The sequence below is a fragment of the Athene noctua genome, chromosome 1 (assembly GCF_965140245.1).
Source record: "Athene noctua chromosome 1, bAthNoc1.hap1.1, whole genome shotgun sequence".
In the NCBI taxonomy this organism is placed as follows: domain Eukaryota; kingdom Metazoa; phylum Chordata; class Aves; order Strigiformes; family Strigidae; genus Athene; species Athene noctua.
In genome coordinates, this window is record NC_134037.1 from 80,611,390 (window position 1) to 80,628,053 (window position 16,664).

The 16,664-nt window shown below is 42.4% G+C and overlaps 1 long non-coding RNA gene across 2 annotated transcripts in view; it reads left to right on the plus strand.

The window, feature by feature from the left end:
- Nucleotides 1–15,453, plus strand: part of LOC141956279 (uncharacterized) — a 52,878-nt gene extending 37,425 nt beyond the window's left edge. The window contains exons 3-4 of one of the 2 annotated variants that reach the window (XR_012632872.1): nt 7,284–7,505; nt 14,969–15,453. This is a non-coding gene — a long non-coding RNA (uncharacterized LOC141956279). Of the gene's footprint in view, nt 1–7,283; nt 7,809–14,968 lie in introns of those variants that run through there. The other variant, XR_012632871.1, reaches the window with a different exon arrangement.
- The last annotated feature ends 1,211 nt before the right edge of the window (nt 15,454–16,664 follow it).

Below are 16,664 nucleotides of genomic sequence, written 5' to 3' on the forward strand. Positions count from 1 at the left end.
CTGCCCCCTGTGCCCCCATCTCTCTGTCCGCCAATGCCTCTCTCCTTTCCTCCTGTTATCTCCCTCATCATGAACATGTCACCATGGTCTTGGTGAAAATTGTGCCTGCCACAACCTCCCTTCTTGCTGCCACCTGTCTTTGACCATTCTGTCCTCAGTTCTGGGAGGGCTCTCCTCACCCCCTGCCCCTCCTGCCGTCAGCAGCTCCCAGGAGGAACAGATGGGCTGGCGCTGAGCACAGCCCAGGGTCTGCAAGGACCCAAGCCCACGTCTGATCAATACGCAGTCCTGAGCCCTTCCTTGGTGGCTGCTCAGGAGATGTGCAAGTCACTGTGCTCCAGAGGAAGGAGACTGAGAAAAGGCAAAAGTTAGAAACAGGCTTTCCTTCAGTACAAGGAATAAGACAGTCAGTGTCTGTGCTTTGGAGTCAGTGTTTTCAGCCCTCCTTTGCTGATCTGCACTGTGGCTACCAGCGTAGGGGCACAAGGCTCAATGACTGTTTCTTGTAGGGAAAACTACAAATGAGCAGACATCTTGTGTGTTGGGTAGTGACCCTCTTGCTGGTGTGTGTGAACAGAGTCTTCTACGTGGCTGTGGTGCACATGTGTAACCTCAGCAGGTCGCAGCCAATGGGACCGTGGGCAGCAGCATGCTTGTGGACATCCACTGCACCCACTGAGAGCTGTAAGCCCTCACAGTATGTCCTCCTGCACTTGACATGAGTCCAGCCAGAATGCAGCCTGAAAACAGGCACATCTTTCTTCAGACCTGCTCATCAGCATGTGGAAATAGGTACCCCCGCACAGCAGGGTGCAGCTATCGAGAGCTGAAGCCTGAGACAGGGACAAAGGGACAGCATGTTCAAGTATGACCCAGACCTGTATGCATTTCATGGATTAGTACTGGGGAGGTTTTTGGGCCTCCTTCCCTGCCTTCCCCCTCCCAGGCATGCTCAGTAGCCAGCGTGCGTGCCATCCAAGGCAGTGGCTAGCATAGCAGCAGTCTGCTGTGTGGATGTTATTTCATAGGCAGGAGGAAAGGGTGCAGGCAACTGGTCCTCAGTGATCCCCTTTGGCCCCTGCCCAGGCTCAGTGACATTACAGACCTCAAAGGAAGGCAACCAGGGACACTCAGAATGCTCGACCAAAAAGAAAAAGCTCATTTTAATAACTCCAAGCCTCGCACTCCTGTATATCTTAGAATGAGCTCTATTGCTCTCCAATCTGAAACTTTAAAAATAGTCTGTGTTTTGAAATCATCATAGTGCAGATCATCTTTTACTGGAGGGTTGATAGCAAGGTGTGAAAAAGAAGAGCAGACAAGGATCTGGAATCAAAGGCAGGGAAGCGCTTTGAGACGTGTCGATAAGAAGTGCTATATAGATGCCACATTAAAAGGACTGGCAGATTTCTATCTAAGCTGTTCCTCCTCCTGGATGCATTAATCTCTCAGCACAGCACTTCTTCATCTATATCATCCCTGTGACTGTGATGGCACTTTTCCAGAAGACCGTGTTTTGACCAAAGGTACACAGATCTAGCCACCTTCCCTATTCAAATGTCCTTATCTGAAGCCAGCAAGGTCAGGTCTTTGGTCCCGGACCTATGTAGTGCGGCAATGGTGCAGATGGTTTGTGGAGTGCCCCTAGCTCAAGCCCACACACATTTTACTCCTCCTTTTGACCCATGATGAAAGTAGACCAGGTTGAGATTCACTCCTCTTGCAGAAGCTTAAAGATATCAGTTCCAAGCAAGGCAATAAATTCACAGACCTCAGGAATATATCTGCAGGTGACCAATGAGACAGCCGAGAGCTTTCCTCTGGCTGTGGGTGCTGCACATGCTAACATGCAGCTGCAAGACAATGCTTTGGTCATATTTTAGATGAAAAATTTGAAGCTGCTCCTCCCACTCAGCACATGCCAGAAAAAAAAAACCACGAAAATGAACAGCACTACTTCCAGTTCGTTTGCTGGACAAATTATCTCTAATGAAGAAATGGCACAGTGGGGCTGTTGGACGGGAAAACTGCAAGAGACCCCAAGGCAGGTGCTGAGGTGAGCAGCAGGGGAAAAGCAAAGCCTCCCTGCACTAACCACTGCATCTCCCTGGTGCACGGGAGCTCCCGGCACAGAAGGGGATGGCGTGGTGCCCAAAGGGGGCTGCTCAAGCTGTGCAGGTCCTGCTGGTTCGAGTGGAGGGGCCGATGCGGGTGGCTGCGGCTCACTGGCAGTGCTGAGCAGACCCAGCGGGCCCTGGTGTGTTGCTGATGAATTTGGCAGTCATCCCCCTGTGAGCAGCAGACAAAGGGTAATAAAGGAACTAAAACCTCATCTTTTAAACTGATCTCAGAAGATACGTTGACACAAATTTCAGTTTCAGACTCTCAGTTCTGACAAATTAAACTTGACCAAAAAATGATTCATTGTTCTTATTGTTTAACATTAGGGACGAAATGCAAAATTCTCCAGAGAGAAAAGATATATGGGCAAGTTCAGACATGACACAAAGGTGCTTTAAATTACCTTTCCTTTATCTTCATTTTTATCTTTCTTTAACTGAAAAAAATAATGACTTTTTTTTTTTTTAAATCAAATTGGTAGATTTTAGGCTTTGAGCACAAGAGAAGGTATGTCCAGCATAAACAAAAGATGGTTTGCAGATGTTTGTATTTGACAGCTGTCTTCCAACAGGTAATCAGATGAAATAAATGTTGTACCAGCTACTCACTAAAAGAGAGCTAAAAATTACATACAGGAAGATGTGACACAGTTGGTTTTAATGGTTTCCCCTGTGGTTTTTACTTCTCCTTTTGGTGAAAGTGATGCAACTGTGATTTCTCTCATTTCCACCCTCTTCAGAATTTGTGAAAGTATCCTGTCTCTGTTTCTTTTTATATCAGCATCTTCATTTTGCTGTCAATTCAGAAGCAAATCCAGTTGTTCAAACGGATTAAGGCTAAAATGAAACATAGCTAGAAAACAACATTTCTCTCAACCAGTGTTTTACACATAATATCACCAAGTCACAGAATCACAGAGCAGTCAAGGCTGGAAGGAACTTCTGGGAACCTCATAGCCCCCTTGATGCTCAAAGCAGCTGACATACGGCAACCAAGAAATAAGAGTGTGCTCTGCCTGTCACTTCAGTGAAATGCATGCAACAATTTCTGTAAAATACTAACACTTTCTTAGTGCATCTAATGAACAGTCCTTGTTTAGATATTTTGGAATGCAGATGGCATTCAGAATTCATAAAACACTCCCTTAGTCTTCATCCCAGAAATTAGCAACAAAGATATAAAATCAAACAAATAATTGTATACTCACACCCCAAATGACAAGCTTTTAACATAACAGCATGCCAATGCAAAAGTACTGAGCAATTTTCCTTTAAGCAGAATGCAGTGCATTGCTTTTAGGCTTGCAAAACCCTGGCTGTGTGAAGACTTCTGTCTTTTCATAGTTTCCTTAATCACTAATTTATTATACACATAGGAGATGCACATCTCCATCAATGTTGAGATACAAGGAGCAAGCAGTGATGCTTTTCAAAGAGTGCATGAAGGCAGCTGCATCCAATGTTCCTCTATGGGGCCACTTGGCAACAGCACACTGACATTAGGCAACACCTCATTCAGTGTGTGGTCTATTTATGTCTTATTCTGAGCCACTGACCCTTTTCCACACTCTCTCTAGGCAACCAAGCCCCTAAACTTCAGTTTATATGCAAGGAAACATACAATACCCTGGTTTCGGCCACCTGAATTCTGTTGGATCTAGCTCTTCATGTCTAGTTCTGTAGTACATCCCTGTAGTACATCTGTAGGAGCTGAGCCCATCAAAAACACATGTGCTTGTGCTCACACATGGCCCTTGCCTGAGCAAGCAAGGGGAAGATGTCCAACCTCATTCGTTTTAGGGGAAAGGCAGGTGGTCTGCAGCAAGGCTCCTCCTCCACACAGGGTCCTTCTCATTTAATCCAGCAGCTGCAGATTTACCCGCAGATTTTTTCTTCAATTTAATCTTCATTGAGGTCTTTTGTTCATGTTCACCTCACAATTCACTGGGAGAGTTTCTTACCCTCTGTTTCTTGCCACCTTTCTGCCAGCCATCACCATTCCCACAGTAGAGTCAGAACAAGGGGCTTCAGCCTCTGGTTTGTGGGTCGACTGACCTGGGGAATGTGCCTGAAACTACGGTGCTCTAGATGTCTTCCCCATGCCCACTGTACCTGGACCTGTGCTACTCATGAGTCAGGTCTGAGCTTCTGTGATTTCCAGTTGAGCAGTGGAAAGCAAACCCTTGCTGATTTTGGTTTGCTCAAGACACCCCATTGTGAATGGCAGCAGTGGAGGGACTGTTGTCCCAGCCACTCAGGCGTCTGCATGGCAAACAGGACAGCAGAGGCAGTGAGGAAAAAACTTTGTGAGTCCCACCAAGGTAAGCAGCTAAGCCAATCCCATCGATCCATGCTGGTCGTCAGTGATTTCACTGCCATGTCAAGAGATACATGAACGGTCAGTTGGGACACTACCTTCAACCACTGGTAGGTTTGGCACATCTCTTCTGTCCACAGCTTAGGTTCAGTTTCAGTCTGTTCCTGAGTGCTTTGGCCAAACTTTAGCTTAACGCAGAAGATTTTAAACTTACATATTTTAAATCAGAGATTTTGTTGTTCTTAATCAGCTTTGAAATGACAACTGAGTTCAACCAGTACAACTCAGTAGGTGGGAAAGTCCTGGGAAAATGGAGGGGGATCAGGAAATCTGGTCAGGTGTTCAGGTTGACCAGCTGACAGCCTCGCAGGTTCTGAGTGTTGCAAGAAATGAAACTCAGTATCTACACTACTAATTAATTCAAACATTTAAACAAATGATAAAATTAAATATTGTTATAATCTGACTAATATAATTAATTTAGAATTAATTACAACTGTCATCCCAAAGTCAGATGAGCCTCAATATTACACAGTAATTTAGTCAAATTACTTAAAAAATAATCAGGCCTTATGCATTTTAAAAAGAATCTAAGAAGAGTGAGTCCTCTGTTTAGAAAGTACAGCTGAAGAATTTTACCAAAATCTGTCAAGTTTTGATTGAAAATGTTAACCTTCTTTGTGCTGAAATAAAACTCCTGTCTGACAATCTGATTATCTCAGGGATGATTATTAAAGCTTTCTTCTTAGAATTATGTTGCTGAATGTTTGCGTACTTAGACAGCCAGTTCTGGTGCTTTTGAAAACCATAATGGCAACCTTGAAAATCTAGTTGTTACCTTTCCCTGTTTCCACCCTCAGAGATGTTTATCAATTTGTTAAGAAGTATGAAAACTTTATTTACAAGAATTGTAGATAACTGATTTTTTTCAGACTTTCAAACAGAATACACTCTAAAAAACAATTTTATAAAATAATATTTGAACAGTAAAGTCTTCTCTACATTGACTCTACATGCGCTCATATGCATGCGTTTGATATGCCTGCATTCACACATAAGATTAAGGAACATAAAAAGACCACAGCATTTCACAGCATAGAAGAATAGAGGGGAAAAAAAAGAATAATAAATTTCTGAAGATAGCTGGAGTCTGAAAAGCATATCAGCTCCTTCAGGCCCTGAATTTGTACGAAGTAAAACCTAGGATTGTAGCCAATAAGCCAGATGGTGATCTGCTGGACATCACATCTCTTGAACAGACTTTTGTTCCATTCAAGATGACTAGTCACATGTTGGTAGGGGGTACTTTTTAGTGCTGTGCCTTTTCTCTGCCCAAGGTGGATGGTCACAGAGATTTTAGAACATTAATCTTGGGCTGGTTCTTATTGCTTTCCAAAGCATCTGTCCAAAGTCTTTGGACAGATCTGGTATGATGCCTATCTCAAAGCTATGCAAGTTACCAAAAACTTTCAGGTCAACTCCCTAACTAACATCAACTTTCAAGAATTCTACTTTTAAAAGTAATTTCAATACAGTCAGTGTTTTGCTTCCCACAGTGCCTCCCTATGCCAAAATATATACAAAATCCACAGACAGAAGACCATTTTTGAGGAAACTGGCACAGTCTTATCTGGCTGAAAGGTCTTGAGATAACATTGTGTCACCAATTTACAGAAAGTTCAGCATAAAAATAGAAGTCACTACTCAAAAAGGAATCATGATAAACATGAATCACCAAGCATTTGCCCATCAATGATATTTTGCATGGTTATTCTAGAAGATAAGTTTCACTATGGTGAGCTTTTTCTCAAAACCAGCTGATATACAATATTTTCCTAGCACACAAATGGGCTCCAATTCAAGCTGTTTGTCAACTGGAAATTTCATCTTGCAAGGGAAAAGCTATTTTAAAGTCATTCAGGAGTGAAATTCATGTAAAACACTAAACTGTATATATCAGATTTGCATTCCTTAAACTGCTCTTCCCATGCAGGAAATCTGGGCTTCAAAGCTGCCTGTTGTTGACAGCTGAGAATGGTTGAAATTTATAGCAAATGCTGTAGAAGTTTCTTCCATCGTGTTATTTCCACTGGGATCTGCATTCATGGGACTGTTACCATCTACCAATACCACCAGCAGTACCAAGTATTATTTACATGAATCCGTGTAGATGTGTACATCATTCTCTCTTAGGACATTGCCTTTTCATGCCATAGCAAGCTACCTTTTGTCCAGTCAGAGCAAACAGAAGAAAATAAACATTGTGCTGGTGAAGGTGATCAACAAGACATAAAACATTATACCTGTGACGACTCATAGAAGGAAATAGAAGCATAAATGCCAACTAACTCTTTGTGTGTCCTGGAAAATAGAGCTAATTCATGCTGCTGGCAGTACTACTGTGCCACAGGTACTCTTTTAGGGAAACTGTTCCCGTGACTGGCTCTCTACAGGCCAGATTTTGTCATTTATGCACAGTAAGAAGAGAAGAACAAACAGAAAAATCTACTTGCGAATTGAGAATGCTGAGAAGGACCAACTCTGCAGACTTCAGGGGTAGATTATCAGAGAGGCACCATCAAGAGCTACAACTCAGAGACAGTTTCAAAGCTGTGGTACCTGGGTTTGGTTGGAAACCTTCCCCTACAATCGCTTAGAAACCATTCTCATCTCTTTGGTCTCTGCCCTGACACAGTTTTATTGTTATCTATATCTCTGCCCATGCCTCTTTGGTCTACGTGCTTTACCTTGCATCTCTTACCTGAACTAATTCTTGTCCTATTGTGTCTCACTTTTAATTCTTTATTCTTTACATTTATGTTTCTTCTTCCTCTCATCTTTTGCAGTTACAATCACCCTGACCATTCTCCTGCACACCAGAAGGCTTGGGGATGGGATATTTGATACTCCAGAGGTCTGCTAACCCAGGAGGCTCTGAACAGGGTTGTTACTAGAGTCACAATGGAGGGAAGCCTGGACCAAGGGACAACAGCTGTAGATGGTGGTCATATCTATGTCAGCTTCCGCACCTGGATAAGCTACAGTTTCTGTAACAATACAGAGAGAACGTGAGTATTGTGTAAGGACCCATCTTTACCTGCACATGCAGTGGCACCAGGAGTGGCATTCATAAGGAATGTGTACTTTGGGTCACTCAGCTGTATTCCCTTATATCAATCCCATGACAAACACTGGGGAGTAAAATGTGCATTCATAAATTTTTAGTTACATAGCCACATACATATGTGTTACAGCCAAATATGAAAATTCTTATGAATCCGTGGTTTCACACTGACTTTGCACTGTATTTATATCACTACAAAAGAGGCTTTACAAAATTTACCAGATTTTCAGCAAGTGTAAATCAGTTTAACTCCACTGCAGTGCATTGCCTTGACTTTGGTGAGAATGTAATTCAGACCTGAATCACTGAAAGTTCACTGACTTGTGCCAGCTAAAATCTGAAATAAAAAACCCTCGTAAAACAACTAACGTATTTATCTCCTTGTATCAAAACAAGCTTGGGTGAAAGCAAGTCAATGAGCCTATCTGTATATATACTACTTTCCATGGGATGCCAAAAATGTTTTGTTTAGAAGATGCGACTGACATGAAATTCTGCATGGGAATCAAACACAGAACTGTTAAAATTGCCTCTCTGCTGCTAATGACTTCTTCCAGTTCTCATCCATATGACTAAGGTTTTTCTTATCTGATAGCTAGAGTCAGGGTACTATTATATATTGGTAATTATTTTTACTGAACTTAGTAATAAAATAACTGGCTGATTTCTTCCCGTCTAAAGGACAGGCTAATTTGTAATGAGTTTGCATCGTTTTTCTTTAAAGCTCTTTAAGAAAATGCATTCTTTTTTAGGGAGTTATAAAGTGGATTTAAGCTGATTCCCACTGCCACTATGTAGAAGGCAAATTGCCAGCATTGCTGACATACATGAGAGTATAACCTGAGTAACCCTTAAAACTCCGAGTCTTGCAATCTATTCTTTCCAGCATGTTGGTGTTGTGGACTTCGCTACTAGCTCCTCTTCCAGACATCTTTCAGCACTCATTGCCCAGGCACAGCCTGAACTTCTAGGCTCTCATCTGTGCCTGGTGACTAAATCAGAGCTTTTCTGCTTTGATTGTAACACAGCTTTTACTGAGTAAGTCACAACAGAGTGTTGGAGTCCTGCCTTCGATCGATTGATCTGAGAAGGGTGCAAACAGACCCTCTGCTGTCGAGAATCAAAGACACACTCTCCTTGACCTCCCTCTGCAACAAAACTCTTCACCTGAAAGTGGTACACCTCATAAACAGGTTGTGAATGGGGAAGTCCTCATGCACAGTCCTTTTTGAGAGAACCTGACAACAGACAGGCAGGTGGCATGCTAAGGCTGCTGCTGTTGCATATGTAAAATGCGCTTGCACAGTCCCTAAGGCGTGCCCTCTCCACAGCCCCTAAGGCATGGGAGCCATTTGGACCAGCACTTGACTAGGTCCCTGGGTGTATCTAGGGTACTTGACAGGTATTCAGCCCGGGGTGGCGTCCATGGGCTCTGCCCAAGGACAACTATGAATTTAAGTAAGTGTGTTTACTAACAGCTCTCACAAACGACAGCCAAGAGCAGCATGACAGGTATCTATGGGAGGCATAGTGGGTGAGCGGTTAGAGAGGAGGAGTCAGGAACCTGCCTTCTCTTTCTACTCCATTGATTCACTCAGCATCTGCTTCCTCCTCTGTAAAATGGGAGTTTCTAAGTTCACTCCCAGTTTTGATAGCTGGATGAAAAGAGGTGATGAAGATTATGATTAATTTCCATACCCTTATTTTCATAAGCAGCTATTAGGCTTGCTCATGATTTTGAAAAGCTCTGTCAAAGAGAAAGTCAGACTGAGATCATGATCTGACTCCTTCCCCAGCTCCAGAAAGACTCAGTACTCAGTGGATACCGAACCTTCTCATGTGGTAGGTTTATACCCCACTCATTGAGGTACGGCAGTTTCAAAAAGGTAGGCAAACTCACTGGTTGGGCATGTCAGAGGAGAAGAGTATTCCCACAAGGGAACTTGTCTGCCTGACTTGGATATCCAGATTTTGTCAGACAGAATCTCCCTCTGCAGTAGGTGAATTTCCTTCTGCCCTGACTAAAGAGCAGTGCAGGCATTTGCTCAGGAGCTCAGCATCATTAGGTACTTGAGTGCAGGAACAAGGTGGGTGCACAGGGTAGACTGGGGCACAGCCATGAAAACACCAAGCAATGGAGTATCCACCACAGCACAACACAAGTCTCCAGTACACACGGCTGTGTCTTCTCCCCTTTTTTCTTTGCTCATGTGTGTGTGTGCTGTGCTTACCCTAAAAGAAAACATAGTACGATAAATGTGATGGACTTGTCAACTTCAGCTTTTACCCAGCACTCTCTCCTCAGGAAGGGTGACCGAAGGGATATTTGCTGCAGCTGACATTAGTCTGGGGAGCGGTTGTCCCTCAGCTCCCAGGGCTGCAGTAGGAGCAAGCCAGAGGCATGTCACCTGCCCCCCTGCCCTGCTCCGGCCTCCTCTGCCTGCTCCTGCCTTTCAGCCCCATGGGGGCCAGAGACAGGCACTGTGTGAACAGCAGGAAGGGTGACCAAAGCCCCTCACTCCAGGGCTGGTGTGGGAGCTGCCACACATGGGGTGCAGGGCCTGGCACACCATGAGGCATGTGGTATGGAGACGATTTCCTATCATTGCTCAAAAATTAAGGAAGACAAGCATTTCCAGGAGTTGATTCAGAACAGCAAGGTGAGGATGCTGCCCTGAAGCACCCTCCATGAGAAAGTCTTTTTAATGGCAGAGAAGCCACAGTGAGCCTGGTTCTCTCATGGTAAAGGCAACCTCTGCAAGCATCTTGTTATCAGCTGGAGAAATCATTGAAGATCCTAATTAAGGCCTGACTTCACCTCAATATCTGTAGTCAACAAAGATATGTAAGCATGTGCATAACTTGGCATGACCTGAGTTATATTCTTAGTAAAGAGGAACTCAGCAAATATATAACTGCTTTCTAGAATGGGCAAGGCAAAGCAAAGCAAAGCAAAGCAAGGAAAGAAAAGAAGGAAGGAAGGAAGGAAGGAAGGAAGGAAGGAAGGAAGGAAGGAAGGAAGGAAGGAAGGAAGGAAGGAAGGAAGGAAGGAAGGAAGGAAGGAAGGAAGGAAGGAAGGAAGGAAGGAAGGAAGGAGAACAGGAAAAATGGAAGGGGTAGAAGGGGTAGAGTGGGAAGGGGGACTTTTTTCTAAAATGAATCTTTTATTTTATTCTACTCTTGTCCCTTCTCTGTGTAGCTATTACACATTCAGTGCTGCTTTTGTTTTATCACTGTGCAGTAAGTGTGCCAAATCCCTTTGTAAGAAGTCTTGAACCACAAATGAGCCTCAATTTTTTTTTTGCTACAGTCAATAGCAAATCCATTTACTCCAATGGCTAAGGATCATGGCTTTGCTTGAAAAACATTAAATCGGTAGCAAGAAGGTCATTTTAATGTGTTAGGCTGTGTTCTTAATTACTTAATTCAGTTTAGGTCTGGTTTAACTTTACTTTTCCACCACTAGTGCAAAACCTGGGATAACCCTTTTGAATCTTCTGTACAGTTCATGCAACAGGCTGCTGTACAGATATCACAGGAATGCTGGGCAGTTGCAGTGTCTTTAAGCTGTTCCTTAAGGAAAATATATTGAAAAAAAAAAAAAATTGTGAAGTGCTCAGTCTAATGGAACTCTTTGAGCTCAAGACCTTATTTGTATATGACAGTATTAAATTGTTATTTTCTTTAAATCTGTTCCAATTTCTTACCCTTGCTGAAAGGCTAAGGGTTGTAACACTGGTATATCTGCTTTCCAGGGACAAATGTAAGTAACTGGGACTTTGGAAGATCTTGTAAATATTTCTGAAAGCACATTTCATATCCCTGCATAGTTTTATTCCTTCTTGAAGTGTATGTGCTGGAGCTTGTTCTGAGACAGAAATCCCCAAACTGGCTGTTGTGCAAAGCTATGGATTGCAGGTATTTTTACCAATGACAGTCCTCTCTGACCTGCAGAAACGTTCCTACTGTGTTTAAAAGTAGTGGAACAGTCTATAATCCTTAACAAAAGAAGGTTTATCATACATATACACAGCCTTCAGAGCCATTGCAAGCAATCTGTGATTCACTGAAAACATCCACCAAGCAACCTTAAGGATGTGTTAACATTTTCTCTATAAGCAACCCCTCAGGTCATTAGGACTGAGCTTTAGACCACCTGACGTAACTTAATGCATCACTTTTTGGCCCAAAAGCATGATGGGGGAAAAAATAAGAAGTATTGTCTGTATATATTTGTTTCCATTTAGAGATATTTGTAATTGTTTACAAGCTCTTTTTTACTTCCAGACACCAAGAAGCCTGATTTTAAGGAATGAAATTAGTTATATTATTGCAGATAGAATTTAAATAGGTCTTCCTTAAAATATTTTACGTTTGTTAAAAAGATGTATGGCTAGAAAGACTGCTCATGTGCACATGAAGGAATGTGGTCTTAATACGTACTTTTTCTTTACTAATCTGGTAAATCTCTGTACTCTCAACTGAAACAATATAATACAGCCCAAAGATTCAGGAAGAACTTGATACAAGAAGTACAGCTTGATTTATGCAGAGCTAGCCTTCATGCCAGGAGGCCCCAAAGGACTCGGTGAGTGCTCTAACTCCTACAGCCAGAAAAATGAATTGTTGTTTTGCTGGATGCTAGTATTCCCTTTCAGAAAAGTCAAGATATGCTTGCAAGTGCAGTGAACGGCCTTAGTGCTTACTTCTAAGCTAGAAAAACTGTTTTACAGTGAGAGGGTTATCTGTTTAGCTAGTTAAAAGGAAGATAAAGCGGTACCTTTATAAACCAGGAAGTAAAAGATGAGTGTCTTAAAAGGGAGAAAATATTAAGTACTAAAGGGCTATTGAGCAAAACAGAGAAGTGTGACAAGAGCTAGTGCCTGGAAGTGGAATTTGGACATGTTGAATACAACACACCTCTTAGTAGCCAGAATGATTAATGGCTGAACAAAACCCATGAGGTTCTTTATCCTCTGTCTCTTGCCGTCTTCAGCTCAGGTCTTTATGAAAGATAGGACTTCACCAAATGTAAATCACTGAATTAATCCAAAACCCAGCTGAATTAAATTCTATAGTTTGTATTAAACAAACCAGAACAGATCTGCTGCTCATTCTGCCTGATAATCTACTGGAATATAGATGAGTCTTTCCATTGCTCCCTCTGCACTGGGGCACTTGTGTCACAGCTCATGCCTGCACCAGGGCATTTTGTATCTCCTTAGCAGATGATGTTTTCTTAGCCCACTGTCAGTCAAAAGTTACAGTGAGAAGGAGCTGTAATCTCAGCACACTGCCTTCTCATATGACAGTAATTCTGATGATCAGATTAGGGTCAATAACTGCAAGGAAATCCATCACAAGCTGTGGATTTCAAAACACTCAAGCTGAAGTGCCTATGTCTTGGGATGACTACCCTGCCTTAGCTTTAAAATGCTGCTAGCAGCATCACCCTGACAGCAGAGAGGCCCACCAGACTGACCCCTTGACTCAGCAGTGTGCTGGGTGGGGTTTGCAGGGCTCCCTGCCGCCACGATATCCTCACTAACAAAGCAGCCAGTGCAGCCCCATGTCTCAACTAGATTGCACCGAGTGCAACGTAGACGACCCCAGCACGGCCAGTCTCTGCTGCGGGCCAGGGCCAGGGCTGAGCAGGCAGAGCCCCTGGAAGGGAAACTCACAGCCTGGCAGAACATCCCCGCTTCAGAGCAGCGCCTCCAGACGCTGGTGATTTGTTACATTAAGCAGTTTACATCCATCTGCCCTAACCACGTCTGGTGAATTTTTTTTGCAGAGAATTTCTGTTGAATTCCCATATACGGATACGTGCTATTGGGAGGCAAAGCTGAATTTGTAAGTGAAGATTCAAAGGTGTCTTTGATGGCTGGGAATTTACAGCTTTTGGAAAACGGGTCATTAATCTAGGTGCCTATTTCTGTGCATGTGTTGTTAACTTCAGTCAGAAAGGGTAAAAGCAGTGATCTTCCCATTTTGAAATGTAGAAGTAATGTGATTCAGGAGATCCTTCACCTAGAGAGTTGTACTCCTCCATAATCTTTGTCTACAACTACCTTTCAATACTTGTTTTCTTATTTGATTGGCCTGCAGTGCTGGATCTGGATAACCTTCCTTAGGATAGATGCATTGGAAACTGTACTTTGTTTATGTCCAATCTACTCCCAAGCTGTTTATGGTTTAGGGTTTGTTTTTTTTTTTTTTTGGTTTGGTAACATCTGAATGCACTTTTACAATGTGAAAACAATGTAAGGACAAATTCTGCACTTAGAAGAGCTGCATATAGGAAAGTTTGTCTGTGAGGTGTTGACCCTGAATGTGCTTTCAAGGTAGAGTATGTCGTCTTTAGGATTTGCTTAAATAGGTCCCACAGTGCCTTGCTGGGTAACATTAAGCAAGGACACTATTACACATTTCTTAAATTACCTGTGAGGCTGTATGTTGTGCATGACAGGGACATTAACAACAAGCTCTAGCTGCCATGGTGTCAGCCTTCCTGTACTGCCAGGAGATGGTCTGATTTTTCCATTCCCTGTTGTTGTGTAAAATTGCACTCATGGGAGAAGGAGCCAAGGGTACAAAATACTCATGATTATTGTACCAAGGTCTGGTAGTCACACTTCCTTTCCAGAAAGCTTTAACATTTATGATGTGGTGATGTATCTTGCCACTACTGTTTTGAGCAGTGCTAACTGCTGCACACATACACAAGAAGATGGTCCCTGCCTCAAAGTAATATTCAAATCCCAGCACATACTGAAACACGGTAAGGAGGAAAGGAATATAATGACCAGACAGAAGAGAAAGATGCAGAAAATACAGTAAAAACGTGACAGTTGTGGTCAGCTTAATGAGCAGAGGTCACAGCACAGCAAGTGCCTTATCCATAGGCTAGTAAGTAGTTCACAAGCTTCATAACTGTAGTGAATTTAGAAGGATCCAAAGGAACTACCTTTGTGATTTTGGTTGGGTCTCTTCCCACAATCAAGGAGTGGCATGGGATGAAAGGTGAGGGTGTTTGAGGAAAAAATGCACAACCTGATATTAAAGGTTGCTCTCACAGAGAAGAGTCAGGGCTCAGTTATTTCAAAGTGTAATTACTGAGTATTTCTATGGTGGCAGATGCACTGCTGAGCACAGACATCCCAGCTAGCTCTCTAAGAGGTGAGGCAGAAGAGAATTTCACATGGACAAGTTTAGCCAGCTGAAAAGGACGCGCTTTTAAACGTAGCCCAAGTATCTCCATTTCACGTTCTGCAATGTAAATATACTCCCTAATATGCCTCCCTGAAGCTATTCCCTTCTTTACCCAGTTGGGCAGGACTGAGCTGTGACATCCATAAACTGGAAAACACATCCTTCATTGAGTTTGATGCATTTGGTTTAATGCAGGTTGAGGGACTCCTTGCTGTTGTATAAATGAGATGACCTATACAGCTGCACCACTCCTCAAACAAAAATGGCATCATTGGCTGAAGCAGTGGTGGAATTGGAAGTGAAGCCTATGCCACAAGCAAAAGACTGAAGCTTTGAAGAAGCTGAGGGATGGCAGCATTACTCTCAAGGAGGGATTCATCTCACTTCTCCATAGCCGTCTAAATATTAGGGTTTAATCCTGTCACAGGATAAGTGTCAACTGCTTTCTGGAAATGGCCGCTTCTCTCCACTACCTATAGAGGGAGTCTACACTCACCCCCTTGATCTAACTTTTAGACAATTGAGGTTAGATAAAATAAATCCCATTGCAGGTTTCTACAGAGGAGTTGCGTGATGCTTTCAGTTTAATTTTATTTGTACATACAAACCCCACTTCTGTTCTGTACTTGTTCTGGACAAAGACCTCAATGATGCAGAAGCAATGAAAAGAAAAACTTGTCAAGGAAGGATTGGGCTTTTTTTGCTGAGCAGGCACTTTCATTTCACAGGTTTACACCAATGTTTTCACTCACAAGCTTTCTGAAGTATTTGTTTTTGAGGCTAATGCTCTCCATATACAGGACTTATGCACATTGTATGATTTAAAAGAACAATGACTGTTGGAGCAAAAATTTAATATCCATTACATTCTTAGCTCAGTGGTAAGATATTTTTAGGTGAAAATCCTTCCATTATCTTCGGATTGGTTCTAAAAAAGTGAAATCAAAACAAAAAGCCAATGGCATGCTGACCCAGTTTGCTTCCAAATCAAACTTTTTAAAGAAAAACTGCTCAGATGTGGCCAAACGACTTCTGCTCATTATGTGAAATGTATGTATGAGCTATAGTCATCGTGTGAGTGTGAAAACAGATTAAAATGAATGCTCTTTTCATTTTCTATACAATGTATGCTTTGAATGGCGTTATTTTTTTAGTCAAGTAATTACAGGGTGGAGAGAATGCGTGGCCAATGGCAGCAGGTTAATTACAAGACCAAACACCCACTACATCTTGCTCAAAGAGCCTTGACATGATTACACATTGTTGTAACTAATAGCCTAGTTTGGACCACTGATTGGAGAGCTACCCTCAACTTAATAGAAATGCATAACTCTTATCTAAGCATTTTTACAAATATATCATTTTTACAAATGATGCTGTATACTACTGAGAGATTAGCTAAATTTCTGGATACGGGGGATGTCAGTTTATTTTCACTGTCCACTTGAAAATTTTTACAAAGACTCCATTTCTTCCTTTCCCTTCTTATGTTCAGTCAATTTCTCATCTACTTTCACAACACAGCAGTTTCGGGAGAAAATACTTTAAAGCAGAGATCTGTGATTAAAAATAAGAACTATCAGAAGGCTTCTGTGGTACCTGCAGCAGCTTTGAACTTTGTTTTAACCGATTGCATTTTAAATAATATGGGTTAAGGCCAGGAGAGATCGTCTGATAATCTAATGTATATTCCAGCCATTATATTTCTCCTCAATACCTCTGTGTTCAGAACAGGACTTGCTGGATAAAAAACATTTTCCAGAAAAGCATTCAGTATTCATCTGAGGATGAATCCAGCAGGATTCCAGTATTAGGCTCACATTGACTGCAAACTTCTAACTAGGACCTCACCCTCTTCCCATGTGCTTCTCACTTCCAGGAGCTGTTCACC